The sequence below is a fragment of the Tyto alba genome, unplaced genomic scaffold (assembly GCF_018691265.1).
Source record: "Tyto alba isolate M040663 unplaced genomic scaffold, T.alba_DEE_v4.0 Super-Scaffold_29, whole genome shotgun sequence".
Lineage (NCBI taxonomy): Eukaryota > Metazoa > Chordata > Aves > Strigiformes > Tytonidae > Tyto > Tyto alba.
This window is the reverse complement of record NW_024881303.1, coordinates 2,156,096-2,171,741: the sequence shown is the minus strand read 5'-3', so window position 1 is coordinate 2,171,741 and position 15,646 is coordinate 2,156,096. Positions and strand designations below refer to the sequence as shown.

The 15,646-nt window shown below is 42.2% G+C and overlaps 1 protein-coding gene across 1 annotated transcript in view; it reads left to right on the top strand.

Annotated features, from left to right (window-relative positions):
* Positions 1-15,646, top strand: part of MDGA2 (MAM domain containing glycosylphosphatidylinositol anchor 2) — a gene marked incomplete at its 5' end in the record, with an annotated part of 393,304 nt that overhangs the window by 149,200 nt on the left and 228,458 nt on the right. The window lies entirely within an intron of this gene.

Below are 15,646 nucleotides of genomic sequence, written 5' to 3'. Positions count from 1 at the left end.
TTATTGAGTCAAACGTTTATGAAAGGTTTTTTACAGCATAAAATGCAGGCTAATTTAGTCATGAGTCAGGCTGGATTTTGTCAGGTGTTCACTGAACATTTGTAAAGTCTCCTCATGAACTGAGGAGTGTCATATGAAATCATCATCAATTTTCCTAACAAGAGTACAGTTACTGTAATAAGGATATGCAGAATGCAATAGGAAAACAGCTGTTCCAGTGTAAGGACCCCCCCCTCCCCGCAAATTGCTTGCTTTGGCCACATCAGTGGCAGTTAATAAGAATTCCTATCAATTAAAATAGAAAATGTAGCATCCACTTTACCTCAAAGGAGCCTTTTATGTTTCACTTGCAGCTGATCAAAGAGAACGTCACGTGGGTTTTTTGTTTTGTTTTTCAGAAATGCTGCTTTTTATATTTTAATGGATGGAGTGTCAGAAAATGTTAATTCTTTCTTTCCACACACTAGTAAGGTGAAGGTAGGGATTCTGTTCTGAAACATTAGAGGAGGCCACGCTAATCGCACTGATTAATTAAGGTGGTATGCATTTCAAATAATGAAGGTGTTTCTGGAATGTGCCATGTGCCTGTTGATGGAGATACCTCCTGCTTGGCAGGGAGCTTGTTTGTCGGGGCTGGGGGGAGAGGTGGGCGAAGCCCTGCGAGGTGCCAACCCCGAACACTCAGGATCGAGGGGTGCCCTGCTCTCTGATATCTCGATGGATCACGTGTCTTTCAAAAAGTTGCCTTTGCTTGCTTCCAAACCTCATTTATTGATACTGTCAGTTAGTATATTTTTGTCTCGATGCTTCTGTGTATTGTCTGGATGCTAAATCTTACGTAGGCTCAGCTGGGGGAGGAAAGGTTTTCCCGAAGATGACTGTGGGAGCCTTGAAGTAAGAGCAGGCAGAGGGGGTGAAATAAATGAGGAAGGAGGGAGGTGCAGAGGTGGTGAGGCCCAGACATTTCTGTTGATTATGGCATTGCTGGTGAAGGTTATAAGAATTTAGACATCCCAAAAAGCAACCCAAGAAAAACCACAACCCCCTAAAGAAGACATTTCCCCCAAAATCTCTTTTGGATCTGAACTTCTTGCCTAGTGTCTAATGCTAAAACGTTAAGTTGTAATTAATATAAGGGCTCAGTAGAGGTGTCTTTGCTCCCTCTGTAACTATTAAAATGTAATCCTGTCTTGAATGATGTCATTTCGATATGGTAACTCAGTCGTATGCCACAAACAGCACATTATCCCAACGAATATTTTGTGAACATACCACTGAAAGAAATATAAAGCCATTCACCCTATCGTCTAGAGGAAGCTGGATTAAAAGGCACGTGGTTTGCAAGCTGGTAAAGAAATTAAAGTCCTCGGTTGTTTTATCCTGAATAATTTGACCAGTCATGTCGTGCTGATTTTCTCGGCTCCAGGTAGCTGCTGTCTCTCGACAAGAAATATGTTTGCAGGTTTTTAAAAAGGGCTTGGAAGTGGTGGGGGAAAGAGGTCAGCTTAAATCAAGATAAATGCAACATCAGGGCAAGTGAAGTGTGTATCTCAGTGACACTCAGTTGAGAATACTGAGCCTAGGCCTGCTAAAGCATCAGCAATCACTGAAATAAGACTATCTGAGAATCACGTGGAGTTGGAAATGACATCCAGGTGGCTGATTTTTACCATCCCAGTTTCATATTGACCCTTGTGGAAGCTTAAAAGCTGCCAGAAATCCCCTACAGAGAGTTTCCAGTGAACACAGAGCATGACTCTCCCATCATCGAAAGGAAAACAGCAATATTTTCCAATTTAATAAAATACGGACGCTTCTCCTCTTGAATGGATTGCATCTGTCTTCTCCTTTTCCCCTGGATCTTCTGCCCAAACTGTGCTCTGCAGTCTTTGGTTTCTGTCTGTATATTGTCAGCTTTTGTTTTCCTTTTTCTTGATGGCCCGTAAAAGATAGGACATTGGCTGAAAGGATGGAGAAGTGGCTCTGGAATGCTGCAGAAGTAGCTGTTTTTCCATCATTGTTGAACATAATAATCTTATAAGCAAAAATGAGGTGGGTGGTTTTGGAATGAGGTCTATTGCTGTGAGGTCTTGCTGGCTGAAAAAGAATGTATTTCATGAGTAAAGAGGTAATTTAGTAACCCTGGGAAACTATCGGCATATGCAGATCTGTTGTGGCTGAAGCAGAAGTACATTCTGGTAGCTGGTCTGTGGAAAGATATCTCCTAAAGGATCACTTGGAGATGCTTTTTATGGAGCAGAATAGGGAATCGTGCCTATGGCTGTGGACATAGTGAAAGACATCTTCTCCTACACCTGCGAGTAAAACCTCAGAGCCGCAAGCTCCTCGTATGTTTTCCCACAGCAGGAAGAAGTGCTCATGGCTGGAAACCACATTTGTTTTGCTGCCCCATCTGAGTTCTCCAAAAATAACATCTGTTAGATCCGACAGCCCAAACACACGTTCATGCCCCTGAGAAGGTGTGAGATGACTACAAACTTGATGCTGGTGCCTTGTACGCTTGACTCCAGAGTTTGTCTCTAGAGCTGATGCCCTTCAAGGGGAGATTTGTTGAACACCAGCGTGCACTTCCACGACCGGCAGTTCAGTCGTGGAACACTAGAAGCTTGATTGTTCTTCAGAGCCTTTTTCTTCTATCCCACTAAATCCAGGGAGCAGAGGGGAGAGGGTTCTGTAACACACTGTGGTTCTATGGGCAGTGAACTTACGGCCTTGTTTTCCATGTATCTTGCACGTGGTCTTAAAGGCAGTGCTTTCCCTACAGTGACTTGATGGCACCTGGGGACCAGGAGCTCTGCTCTCAGCTACCAAGACAGCCTCTTGAGATGGTTGCTTTTGCATTTTAAGGAAAAAAATGCTTCACAAAACCTAATCCATCTGGGGTGTCTGATGGTGACAGAGTTTGAACAAATTAGGTTGTTTCTGGTATGACCGTTAAACAACCCCTCTGTGATCCTTCTGTGTGGTTTTATGCTCGGCTGCTGTTCTTGTAGATAAAATGTTGTAGACTGAGCTCTTCTTCAGCCTCTGGCAACTGGGAGTGGCCATTTTGGGAAGTACTGGGTTTATTTTTGCTGCCATCCACCTAAGCACTTTTATCTGAATGCTCTGCAGAGCGGGAGTGAGCTTATCGGGCTGGAAAAACCATATGCCTTTTGCTGAAGGATGCTCTGTAATTAAGGGGTATTCCCAAGTGGTGCTGAAGAGCTCTTGTTGTGTTTGTTGCATCAGGCTTCCCCCTCCAACCCCCAGGTTTTGGAGTCAGCTTAGGCACGTGTGGGGTTTTGGGGTTTTGTTTTGTTTTGGGTCTTTTCTTATAGATTGTTCTACGTGTTAGTAAAGGTAAGAAATCTGAACCTGAAGAGGAGAAGCTGAACTTTAAATAAGCTTAACCATTTAATCTGTGTGTAAATGTTTGCCTTCCCAGCCAAAAGCAATTAAATAGAAGACTCGACTGTCACTGTCCGAATTCATTTGGTATGCACCAGGTTTTTGTTCTGGTACTGTACACAGGGCACACAGCACAGCTGCTGAAATAAAGCTAAACAAAACTCAAAAATGTTACTCTTCTGATAAGTGCGGCTACACTGGTTGTCTTGGAGGTAGCTAAAAAGTACAAGGAGCTTTAAAATCCTTTTCTAGGGTACTATAGCATCTTCCATCAGAACAACTAGGAGCAAGTTGTGTGTTTGTTTTTTGTTTGTTTGTATGGGGGTTTTTTGTTTGTTTGCTTTTTTTTGTTGTTTTTTTTTTTTTTTTTTTTTCTGTGTTACTTTCTTCTGTGTGGGCTGTTATTCTTCTTCATAACGGCAAGTGCCAAATTAGACATTATATAAGAAGTATTTCGAGATTTTTCTTATTAGTGTTTTTTTACAGAAAAATCTTGCTGCACTGGGTGACTCTTTGGTCCTTAGTTTTGAGTGGTTTGACTCATTCTACCTCAACTTGGAAGGTATAAGCTTGTTATAGTCTTGATAGGTCCTTATACATAATTATAGCAACATTATAGGCTGAATCGTGTTATTCTTACAGATTTCATGATCTAGGAGATAAAAATAACAAGTGAGATTTTTTTTTAACTCCCTGTATGTCTATCAATCAAAATGATAAAGATATTTATGACTTGCACGTTTTAATGGTGTAATTAGATATAATTACATGTTCAAATGATTACACATATGAACACTAATTATATAATTGAAGACAATTATGCTAACTAGGTAAATACATAATTAACTAAAAATCTCTTGTAAAATCAAGGAATTTTGCACAACAGCCAAAGAAAACAAAAATCACAATAAAAAATAAATAAACCTTTCAGTCTGAAATCTCCAGGAGCCAGCCAGCTATGTATGGTTGGAGAAGACCTGGCTATTTAGCTTCTGGTGGGCTGAATCTTAGTTCAAGCTGCCTCTTCAATGTTGTAGTCTCCTTATAAAAGGAAGGTGAACGCTGAAGCAAAAAGCTGTGCTGTAGTTGTGTTGGTCTTGGTCTCTGGCAACGATTTTCCGACCTCTGTAGTCTGGATTTTGGTGGTTCCTTGGTGGGTGGGGAGGGAATTGTTTGGTCTTTATAATCGTGGGTTCTTAATATAGAAGGAAGGGAAAGCTTAAAGTTGTTTAGTGTTTTTTTATATTATTTCAATGCACCAGTGAAACTTCACTATACCAAGAACGGGCTCGTGGTGGCTCTGCCCTGCTGAGGCTGCGGGATGGAGGCTTGTTAAAGCCTCATCACCGGCCCCTGCAACACTTGCTCCTGACACACCAGCTTGCCTTGCACGCCCTTTCTAACTGCCAAAAACTGGTTGAAGCCCAAGCAGTAGGAGTGTGGTGGGATGTCCAGAGCCCCAGTAAGCTCCTCAGTGCAGAAGTGCCTTTGGGGATGGGTCATTACCGTGTATCAGACAACGCTGAATTAGTGGCTATAGCCCCTCTTCCCTGTGCTATCAACTTTCCCAGTTTTAAATATTCCCTGATTTGAAGCTATCTTTGTTTCCCTTTAGAAATCATCACAGTTCATTGTTGTTTAATATTGCAATGATTTCCTTAGCCTTCACTCTACAAGTCTTTAATCCTGTCCTTTTATTTCTAGTTGCAGGCTGAACCAGGTTCTTTTTTTTTTTTTTTTTTTTTTTTTCCTTGATGTCTATTTGCAATTCCCTTGATATGTGGGAACTCTTCCCAGATCCCTTTCCTTGGCACTTGTGGGAGTCATTTAAAGGTATGCCAGGAAAGCTCAACAAGACATGAATGATGCTATTTGTGATTACTGTGTTTTTCATAAATTTTCTTCTTGTTGAGTTCTGAATTGGAAATAAGATAAAAATCTCAAAGTCAGTAGGATTCAAACACATGCTCAATTTCTTTTCCCTAAACAAAGGTCTTGCCAGAACCCTTCTCAACCGTGCCAGGTGCAGGGCAGAAGAGACTCAGTCCTTTTCCTTTGTTGTTTAATATTACTTTAAACTTTTTCACTGTCTGAAGGAGGCGTTCCCAATTCTTCATCCTCTGAAGCAAAGAGGAAAAAGAAGTGTACACAGAAGCAAAAACATGGCAACGGAGTTGGTTTTTGGTGTCTGTCAGTGGCACTTTCAAGCAGAAATGTAGGAACTTCCATCCTGAGGTCCCTTGTCCTGTCTCCTTCCCTGCAGCTGGAGTGTAGAGGTAGGATGTGTTTAATCTTGCAGCCTGTGGGCATCTGATGGTTTGGAATTGCTCGATCGCAAGGTTGTATCTGGTGACTGTGGTATCTAGGTAAGGATAGATTTAATTCCCATTAAGATATATTATCTTTTGGAATCAGTTTAGAGCCCCGGACTTCATGTCATCGTGTTGGTTAATAATATGTGACTATTAGCTACACAAGACAAACATATTCTGAAATAAAAGAAGTGTTCTTTAAAAAAAAAAAAAAAAAAAAAGACAACCCCCCAAAAAACAACCAACAAACAAACCTTGCTGTTTGATAATTTCAGCCAATACCTTTGATTTCTTATGTTACAGGAAATTGATGGGCTTGATGCAGTGTCTGTGACTTGTGCTCAGCAGCTGCTCTTTTCTGGCCTTAAGTTCTCTTGATAGCATTTCATAGCAAGCTGCTGTCTCAGCTGAGCTGCCAACTCTCTCTTGCCAAGATTTCTTCTCTTTTCCCTTTTCTCCCTGCTACCCCCTTCCCCATTCTCCCACCTTTCACTGAAAATAAAATGTCATCTCCTTTCTGTGTCATCACAGCTAAAACAAGTTAAATCTCAGGATCTTACTCTCATTTTTAGCTCAATGAGATTGTAAGGTGGAATTCAGCATGTATGAGCATCGGTTTCTGTGGAAGGAAGATAAAGCACAGCTAATGTTACTGGATCACTGAGATTTAGGGTTTAATTCAGAAAGATGTCTGGAAATAAGGCAGGTGTGCATCTTCAGTCTCAGAGGGATGCCATGCAGGGTGTGCTGAGGGAAATGCTGATAAGGTCCAATGCGAACATAAAGGCAGAGCCCGGTGGTCATCAGCTTTCAATATTTAGAAGGGATTTTTCTAAGAGTCTCTTCGTGCACCAAATCTGCTATCAGTGGTGTTTGAGGTACAGCATGATTCTTCTGGATTACGTTTTATGAAGTTTTTAAAATGGGAACTAGTTTAAGTAAACAGACTGATATTGCACCGCAGGAAATCAATAACCTTGGTGCTATTTGCAGAAGACAACGTAGTGGAAAAAGAGCCATTTAAACCCCGGTGTTTTATGATGTTCAGCTAAGTGGATTTAATTCGTTCAAGTCGAGGTGGGCCAGAAACGTGCCCGGGTTCCTGCCGGCGCGACCAGGGCGGAGCAGCGGCCGCGCGGTGCGAGCGGTGGCACCTCGGCAGGACTGAGCCTCGCTGGAGGCACCGCTTGGCCTGTTCCCACGGGAGCAAAGCGTCAAGGAGCCACCAGACTTTGCACTTAGCCCTTGGAGAGGTACAAGCATGTTCTGGAAACCAAGTTTTTTTTTTGTTTTTTTTTTTTTTTTTTCCACGCAGAAGGAAAACGAGTGCATTTTTCTTTCTATTGATGGCTCGTCCGTGCTAGAAGTATGTAGGTCTCTGCCTCGTAGCAGTCACCATCTGCACAGAAGTGGCTTTGCGCTGCAGTTCTATTTTCGCCATGCATGCAGCCGTGCTGGCGTCAGCGACTGCTGCTTTTGTTTTCTCATTTGCAGATCCGTTTATTTGTGACGCTTGTCAGTTTAAAGGCTGCATGTCTGCCCCAAAATACCTCCCCTAATGAGTGTCGCAGAAAGTAGTCAACATTTGTATTACCAAAAGACCAGAAGCGAAACATTTTCTTCTGTCTTTATCAGTGTATTTGTAAGTCTCTGACAGCATTTTGGGTGTGCTCTGTGGAGCTGTTTCTCTTGAATACTCTGTTTCTCCCAGGGGTCTGGCAGGGGAGTGAAATGGGTAGAGATGGAGAGAATGAGAAGCAGAAGTAATACCTAAAAAGATTGTTATAAAAGGAAAAAAGCATCAATTTTAAAATACCTGGATTTCAAGATGTCTTTGTCACTTTGAAATGCGATTCTATTATGAAGAGTGACTTTAAAGTAGAAAAATCCTGTTTAGCAGCTACTTTTTCCTCTCTCTGTTTAGACTCTAGTCGTCTTGAGTTTAATGACAGAAACACATTTTTTATGCCTTTTTGCTCTTGAGGGAGACAGGCAGTTCTGGGGACGTGGGAGCTGACGGCATCTGGTTTCCCCTTGCTGCTTGTGCTGTGGTGGAACAGCAGCTCCTCTAACGTCCTCCCACATCCCCGTCCCCAAACTGGACAAAGGCATCACCTCTGGGTGCTCCAAGGCCAGCTGCTCGTACCGAATTTGGGCAAAACTGAGCTCTGAATGGTTGTACAGGGACAACCAGCAGCCATGTAAAGCACTTTGCTTGCAAAACTGGGCACGAAGGAGTTATTTAGGGTAAAGTTGGGTTTTTATGTCTTGGGATACTGTGAGGACGGTGCCTTGGCTGCAGCTGCGCAGAAATGTTGGGTGGTGGAAAGTAACTACCAGGCGATGGGTTTGGGCTATAGAGTTGGTTCCTGGTGGTGAGAACAAGGAGGTTTCCCATCCCTGGATCTGTGCTGAAACCTCCAGCACTCCCGGAAAAGTCCTTCAGCACTGCTGGCTTTGATTTAGTGACATGTCTTGGATAGGAGATGTTTTGCATAAACATTTTAGGCTGAGCAAATGGAAAGTGATTTCTAATCCATTTTATTACTGCCTTAACTTCGCCTTTTATGTTGGAAATTGATCTGCTATCGAGTTTCGGTCCCTCATGTATGTTTTAAAGATGTTGATTGCTTTTCTCTGCTTTTTCATTTGCTACTGCAAATTTGCTGAGCTTATTACTTGAACCCTTGAGCGTGTTTCCATTGTTTTAATGAGTACTGTGGCTTGCCAGGTCTTCAACATCCTCCTGGGTTTGTAACCCTCAGAGTGGGACTGTCCCCTTCAACTTTATTCCAAGGGCAGTTGTAGAAGCTCAAGGTAAAGACAGTCTAAAAATCATAATCTACCTGATTATTTTCTTTTATTTATACAACCAAAAAATCTCTACGTTTTTTGGATCACTGGTAGTTCAGAGTAGTGGTGGGACTGGCATGGAGCACGTGGTTAGCTGTGCTACCCCCTCCCCATCCCAAGTCCTTTTTAGCAGTTGTGGCTTCTGAGAAGTGCACAGAATGGTGCCTTCCTAAGAGGCAGAGCATCACTGGAAATACCTTGGCCATGGAACAAGTTCTTTACAGCTCTTCCAGTGACTGGCCTCCAGGTTATCAGCTCCCTTACTGTAGCATTTTTCCTGTAACTCGTGTGAGTTTGATTATACCAGTACTTCATTTTGAAAACTGTAAGGATTTTAGATCGTTTACTGTGCCTATATGGCAACAACAGCAACTTATTCTGTCACTGGGGGTAAAAAAAAAGTACCATGATTTAGATTGGCCCACAGGGGAAATAAGAGTCTAGATGTGAATTTCAGAGAGTTCTCTGATGGTGGCAAGTGCTGTTCCTCGGGGGTCGGGGCTGGGCCCGGCGCTGTTTCCCATCTTTGCTGGGACACGGGCAGTGGGATCAATGCACCCTCAGCACTGAGCTGTGTGGTGGGGGGCACGCGGGAGGGCTGGGGGGGCTGGAGCAGCTCCCTGGGGGGCTGGGCTGAGAGAGTTGGGGGGGTTCAGCCTGGAGAAGAGAAGGCTCCGGGGAGACCTTCGAGCGGCCTCCCAGGGCTTAAAGGGGGGACAGGAGAGGTGGGGAGGGACTCTGGGTCAGGGGGTGGGGATGGGGCGAGGGGTAATGGTTTTAAACTGACAGAGGGCAGATTTAGGTGAGATCTGAGGCAGAAATTGTTCCCTGTGCGGGGGGTGAGGCGCTGGCCCAGGGTGCCCAGAGCAGCTGTGGGTGCCCCCTCCCTGGAAGGGTTCAAGGCCAGGTTGGACGGGGCTGGGAGCCCCCTGGGCTGGGGGAAGGGGGCCCTGCCCGGGGCTGGGGGGGTGGGACTGGATGATCTATGAGGTCCCTTCCAGCCCAAACCAGTCTATGATATGATTCTATATGATATGATATTGTTTCATCACCAGGCTTGGTTCTGTGCTAGTGGTAGTAGCTACAAGTTAAAATATGTCTTGTATTTATTTGCCTTTAAACCATTTAGGAACTGTAGTGAATGAATTTGAATGCATTTAATTTATGAGGTTGTGTTTATGACTCTGGTGGTTTAACACGGTATACCAACACCAGAAGGCCACCATAACAATTAATAACTAAGAATTCAAATGGTGCTATGTCTGCTTCATTCAGCCCTTAGATTACGTTCCTTATTATGAAGGTGAAAAGTTGTATTTCATCTTGAAATAAATGAATGCTGCTGAATAAAAAGAGCTGAAACAATAATAAAAATACAACATTCACATGTTTGGATCGTTTAATGAAACTCCTTGAATAATTCAGATGGTGGACAGTAAATAAATTCCCATTAGGAAGGCATAACCATGCAAGGGCCTTGCAAGTCTTGCAGCTATTGACAATTTTAAAATGATACTGACCTCAGTAGAAATAAGTCTCTGTGAAATTCATTGAACTCTCCTTCCCAGTTAATCCAAGAGAAGGTATTTTCCTGCCATGCAGAATGTAAAAACCTCCATCCTTCAGTGAGATATTTATAGTAAAATGCATATTGATTATTCAGTATAAAAGCACTAATTTTTTGAAGCAATGAAACATCTTAAAGTCATAAGGAAAAACATTATAGTCAAATTAGGATAAATTGCTGCAATTAATCATTTAGCAGGTTTCTCAAAGATGTTTTGAGAAAGTAAGTATAGATGTTTCCCCAGACACTACCTTTTCATAAAGAAACACAGACTGATTCAACTAAGATGCTATGAGAAGGATCTAAAGAAGGCTTGTTTTACTGATTTACCTAATGGTCACACTATTCTTTTCTTCAGCATTCACTCATTAATTTCCTCTGAAATTGTTCCATGATCACTTAAAGTTTCCTCACTTATATCCAGTTAATCTTTAGGTTTTAAGTAGTTGAGTGTAAGAAGTCCTTCCTCTGCACTTTCAAAGCCAAATTCTTAATTCTTGGTGTTCAGACTTCTTAGACCTGTGCGGTGCCTAATTTTCAACAGTTTTGATGACAACATATACAAGTCTGGGTGAACCAACTGAGTCAGGAGCCTTTTAAATTTAAGAACAACGAAGTAACCTTTGCTGCCTTGAAATTGTAACACCGGAGAAATTGTGTTTAAAAATGTAGTTTTTGTTGCGGAAAACTTCTTTGAAAGTCAGATGGACAAATAACCTGAAAGACCAAACCAAAAAAAGGTATATTATTTGTTTGGGGCATATCCTTATCTGAAGCACATCTTTCCTTACCTTACTCCACCACGCTGGTCTGGACTACTCCCTCCCCGTGTCGGCTGCCTGGTGACACATCGGCGAGGGACTCTGCTCCATCAGCTCACGGGCGCTGTGCTGTGGTGGGATAAAGTTCCCCAAGTGCCTTTGTAGCAAATAAGCTCCTGCCAACTCTGCAGGGCAATTTGTGGCGAGTGTAGAACTTGGATTTGTTGCCAGCTTTGGTCTTTTCTGCATGGCTGTTTTGCTCTCTCACATCTGGGAGATTCCTATTAGGTCTATTAGGAATTACAGCAAAATTGGACTGCTTAAGAAGTCTGTATATATATATATATATATATCCCACTGCCACATAGTAGCCTGTTTTCTGTCTGCAGACTTAAAAATGGAATTCAAGTCTGCTGTTTTCTTTAGTGGCAGTATGCCATTGACTGTTACCCTGTTGTACACGACATGCAAGTTGCTTGGCCTGAGGTGATGGGGGGGATGCGATGATGTTTCACATGATTGCTATAAAAAATTTCCCAACGCAGTGAGGAGTTGGAGTTTCTGTGCTCTGCATTTTGTTCAGTGTACCTGTGAGATGTGTCATTTGTGGGCACAGGGTGTCAGCTCATACGAAACTCCTGCCTTTGGGATGCTAAGTTACACCGGTGGGGCTTGGCTAACTTGTGTTTAGGTATAAATCATCTATCTCGCAGAAGTGCAGGATGATCAGGGATGAAGGAATAGTCAGCTTAGATATAGTTTTGCTCACATTATCAGATGGGGAGGGCTTCAGTTATTCTTCCTGACCCTTTCATTTATTGCAGTGTACCATTTTGGAGTCACAAGACTACACTCTTCATCCGTAGGCTCCAGCCACAGCATTGCTATGACTGGCATGTTTTGGGCTAAAGTGAAGTGTGAACAAAGCACTGAAGTTCTTCTCTAGGAGTTGATTGCTTGTAACTTTGGGGTTTTAATGCTGGTTTTCTCTGTAATTAATAACTGCAATTTTTCCTCTGCTGGAGAATAAAAGGAAGACTGTTTTTCCTATGTGTTATAACAATCAAACTGGAAAATAACAATTTCTCTGTGATCTCTGGCACCAAATCAGAAATGATCATGTCCTGCATGTTAACAGTTATTGTCATAGACTCCTTTTAGTTAGACGAGTAAAAAAAAATGTGCTTTTGCATGCCAGACTACTGAAGCATTACTGTGTGTGTAAACATAAGCACATGAGTTTTCCCATAAAGGCAACAGTATCAGTCACATGCCTGGCCTGGGGACAGTGCTCAGTGTTCTCTCTCATTTTTCTGTGAAGTTTGAGCAGTCCAGGGGCAGAGCAATGAAACCCAGTCTTCCCAGGTGATTGCATCGTGGCTACTGCAAACTTGAGGTAGTACATTTGGAAACCAAGGACCCTCCAGTTCTGCATTTGGTTGCACACTGATAACAGCTTTCTAAGCTCTGTCCAAGATGGAGCATCGTCATTTTTTTTTTCACAATAATCAGGGCTTGCTTTGGGTTGGCTCTTTTGCCACATGACTATTCCATGTAAGAAGTTTTGAACAATGGATGGTACTTTTACCTGAAGCCATTTTCAAGCACAGTATTTCAAACATTATCGTATGATATATAGGAATAGATTTTTTTCATACCACTGTTGCATATTGATAGCCTATAGCAACATCCATTCCAGTAATGACAGATGTTTTGTACCCTCTGTCTCATCAGGTGTGCTGCATCATTCTGCCTCTGGTTGGCTAAAAATCAAAACGCAACATCCCCCTCCCATTTTGTTTAGCTACAGGTAGCTAATCCTGTAATTTAGACATCTAAATTATTTCCTTTGACATATGGTGAGGATGACCTGCTGAACACCTGAGAGATTTCCTAGAGTAAACATGTCTTTGCAAAAGTAAGTGCAAGGTGGTAACCCACAGAGTGGTGGTGTTCTAGATCAGTGCTACATCTCTTATTTTGTGGGCATGGTGCAGGAACGGCTGTGGTTTGCTTTAAGTGACCAAGAGAAGGACATTTGGAAACCCTTGGAGGTGTACATTTGATTTGACTACCCCCTGAGCCATCAAAAGGCCCTGCAGAAGCGTTTGCCTGGACACAAGCTAGAGGGCATCCATTCAGACAAGGAACTGTTGGATTCACCTGGGGATGGTGTTGGTGCAGAGGACATTGAGCAGTTCTGTGCAGAAACCTCGGAGTTGAGCAGCTCGGTCTCCTCTGTGAACCTGTGCCCGTGTAAGTCTGGTGCAAAACGCATCCCTGCCAGTCCTGCAGTGGGGGGTTTTCATCTGCCTTGCAGTCGTTTGCCTGGGCGACTTGCTTGCAGGAAGGGAAGGGGGAGCTCATTTAAAAAACAGGCTCTTTTGGGTCACAGCATGTTCCACTTGTCTAATTGCATATAGGTATGAGTGGTCTCTCCTGGTGCCAGGCAATGAAAACTCAGAGCCAATGTGCTTTCCTGGATTTTTTGTTTGTTTGTTACTTTGTGTGTGTATGTTTTATAGTGTTTTTTTCAAATAGTTTTATTTTGATTTGTGGTCTAACAGAGCAGCTTATGGAAATCCCCACAGGGCTGTGGTTAGACCCCAGGCTGACCCATTTCAAATGGGCTTAGGGGAACCTCAGAGGGTGTTGAGCTCTGCAGTGTGGTTATGGCCCCTGGGTGAGAAGGAAGAGGTTGAGGGAGGTGCATATGCTCAAAACTGCTTCAGAGATTCCTTAACTAAAGGAGCAGAAGTCACTTTCTGTTTGCGGGCCCAAAAAGGGTCATCTGTGCAGTGTGTTTTTGGTGTTTATCATGAATGTGGTGGGTGCTTCTTGCCTTCAATAGCTGCTGCCCCAGGTATTGCTTTATTGCTTTCCCAAGAACAAACATAATCTCATGGAAAAATAAATTGAAGGGATTATTGTCTTTTTTTTTTTTTTTTTTTTTTTTTTTTTTCAGAGAACAGGTGGTGGGTATGTTTAAAATGGCTTTTTCTGAAGGCTCTGATGACTTTAGGCATGAAGAAATGTTCCAGCACATCCCAGTGAAGTCATGCAAAGACCTCTTTTACTTCATACCAATGAGGACTTTAATCTGAGGCAGGGATTTGGGGACTGTAACAGTGATCAGGAGGTTCTCCTCATCCTTGTTTTCTTAGGGGTGTCAGAGGGCAGCAACTGCAATCACTGGCAGTGAGATGAGGTACAAGACCCCGGGGCGGGCGCTGGGTAAATTTTAAGGAACATATTTACTTGCAGTTGCTGCGTTAGGCAGATTTCAGTGTCATGGTATAAGAAAAAAGATTGTCAGATCCTCATTTTCCACCAAATATTCCCATGGAAGAAAGAAAAGGTTCCACTGAAAAATGGTTGTGTTATTTTTTTTGTTGTTTTTTTTTTTTTTTTTTTTTTTTTTTAATTTGTTTGTTTGTTTGAGTTTTTTTGGTGGGCGGAATGGTGATGGTGGTTATTGTTTTGAACCAAGCAAAATGTTTTGTATTCCGAGTAAAGATATTTTAATGTTTATTGTCTTTGACAAAGACAGTATTTAAAACAGGAGTATTTGATTTTTATAATCTCAAAATTAAATATTTTTCTTTTTCTGCTTCTCTCTTCTTGGGCATGAGAAATTTGTTGAAGCTGAGAAAAGTTAAGCAAAATATTCTCAGAGGTTTTTTTTAATCTGCATTTTTAGTCTAAAAATGTAAAGTCTGTGATTCCTACTGAAGTTACAGGAAAGCTCACTGAGAAGACTGAAGCTGTAGAGTGAAATATGACTGTATGTCTCAGGGCATGTGCTTAAGCCAATAAAATACTGTCAAAGATATTGATGGTTGGAGAACTTACAGGCATATACAAATCAGACAAGAACACAGGTCATGATATGGCTAGATGGGTCATAATTTACTAATTTTTAAAAGTTGAATAATTTTAAATTGGATGGTTCATAAATCATTTTTTTACTTCTGCATGTTTTGCAAGAAAAAAAGAAAAGGAAAGAAAAAAGAATAGAAAAGTCTTTATAAATAAAGACCATAATTATATGGCAGAGCAATGACAATACATGGGTGGGATTCCCAAATGTGCATCGGAATAACAACGAGTACTTCGGAAAATTGCATCCTTAGAAGCCAGCGAGTGCATATCTGCATAATGGATTAACATTTATTAGTCCGATTTGTGTACACGGTGATGTGCGGATGTAACTTTTTAATTAAAATTGTTGCATTACAAGCAAGAATGGCTTTGACTTCTTGGTGGAACCGAAGTTTATTTGCTTCTGCACTGGGAACTGGGAGGTTTCAAACAGAGGAGCAGATTATGAACAGCAAACACTGATAAAATACATCTGGGTGAGCAACTGTTTTGTGCCATGTTATTTGAAAATACTGGAGTATATGAACTATGTGAATATACAACCTAATGCCTTCTTTTTTTTTTTTTTTTTTTTTTTTTTTTTGTAAAGCTAGTAATCTATAGGCTTTCTGAATCCTTTGCCATAAAGAAGCGTCGATGCTGCTTTGGGATTTGAGGCTGATGCCTGCCCCAGTGTCCCACGAGCTCGTGGTCCCCCTTTGGCCCTGCTCCCCACCTTGGAAATGGGATCGTGTCGCGGCTGCGGCAGCAGCTGCTCTGAAGGTCTCTGCGTTGGGCAGTGATGAGGGCCTGGACACTACAGCCATGAGATGCTCCATCTCTAAGGATGGATTTGATGGTCTCAGTCTCTTAAAAGTCAT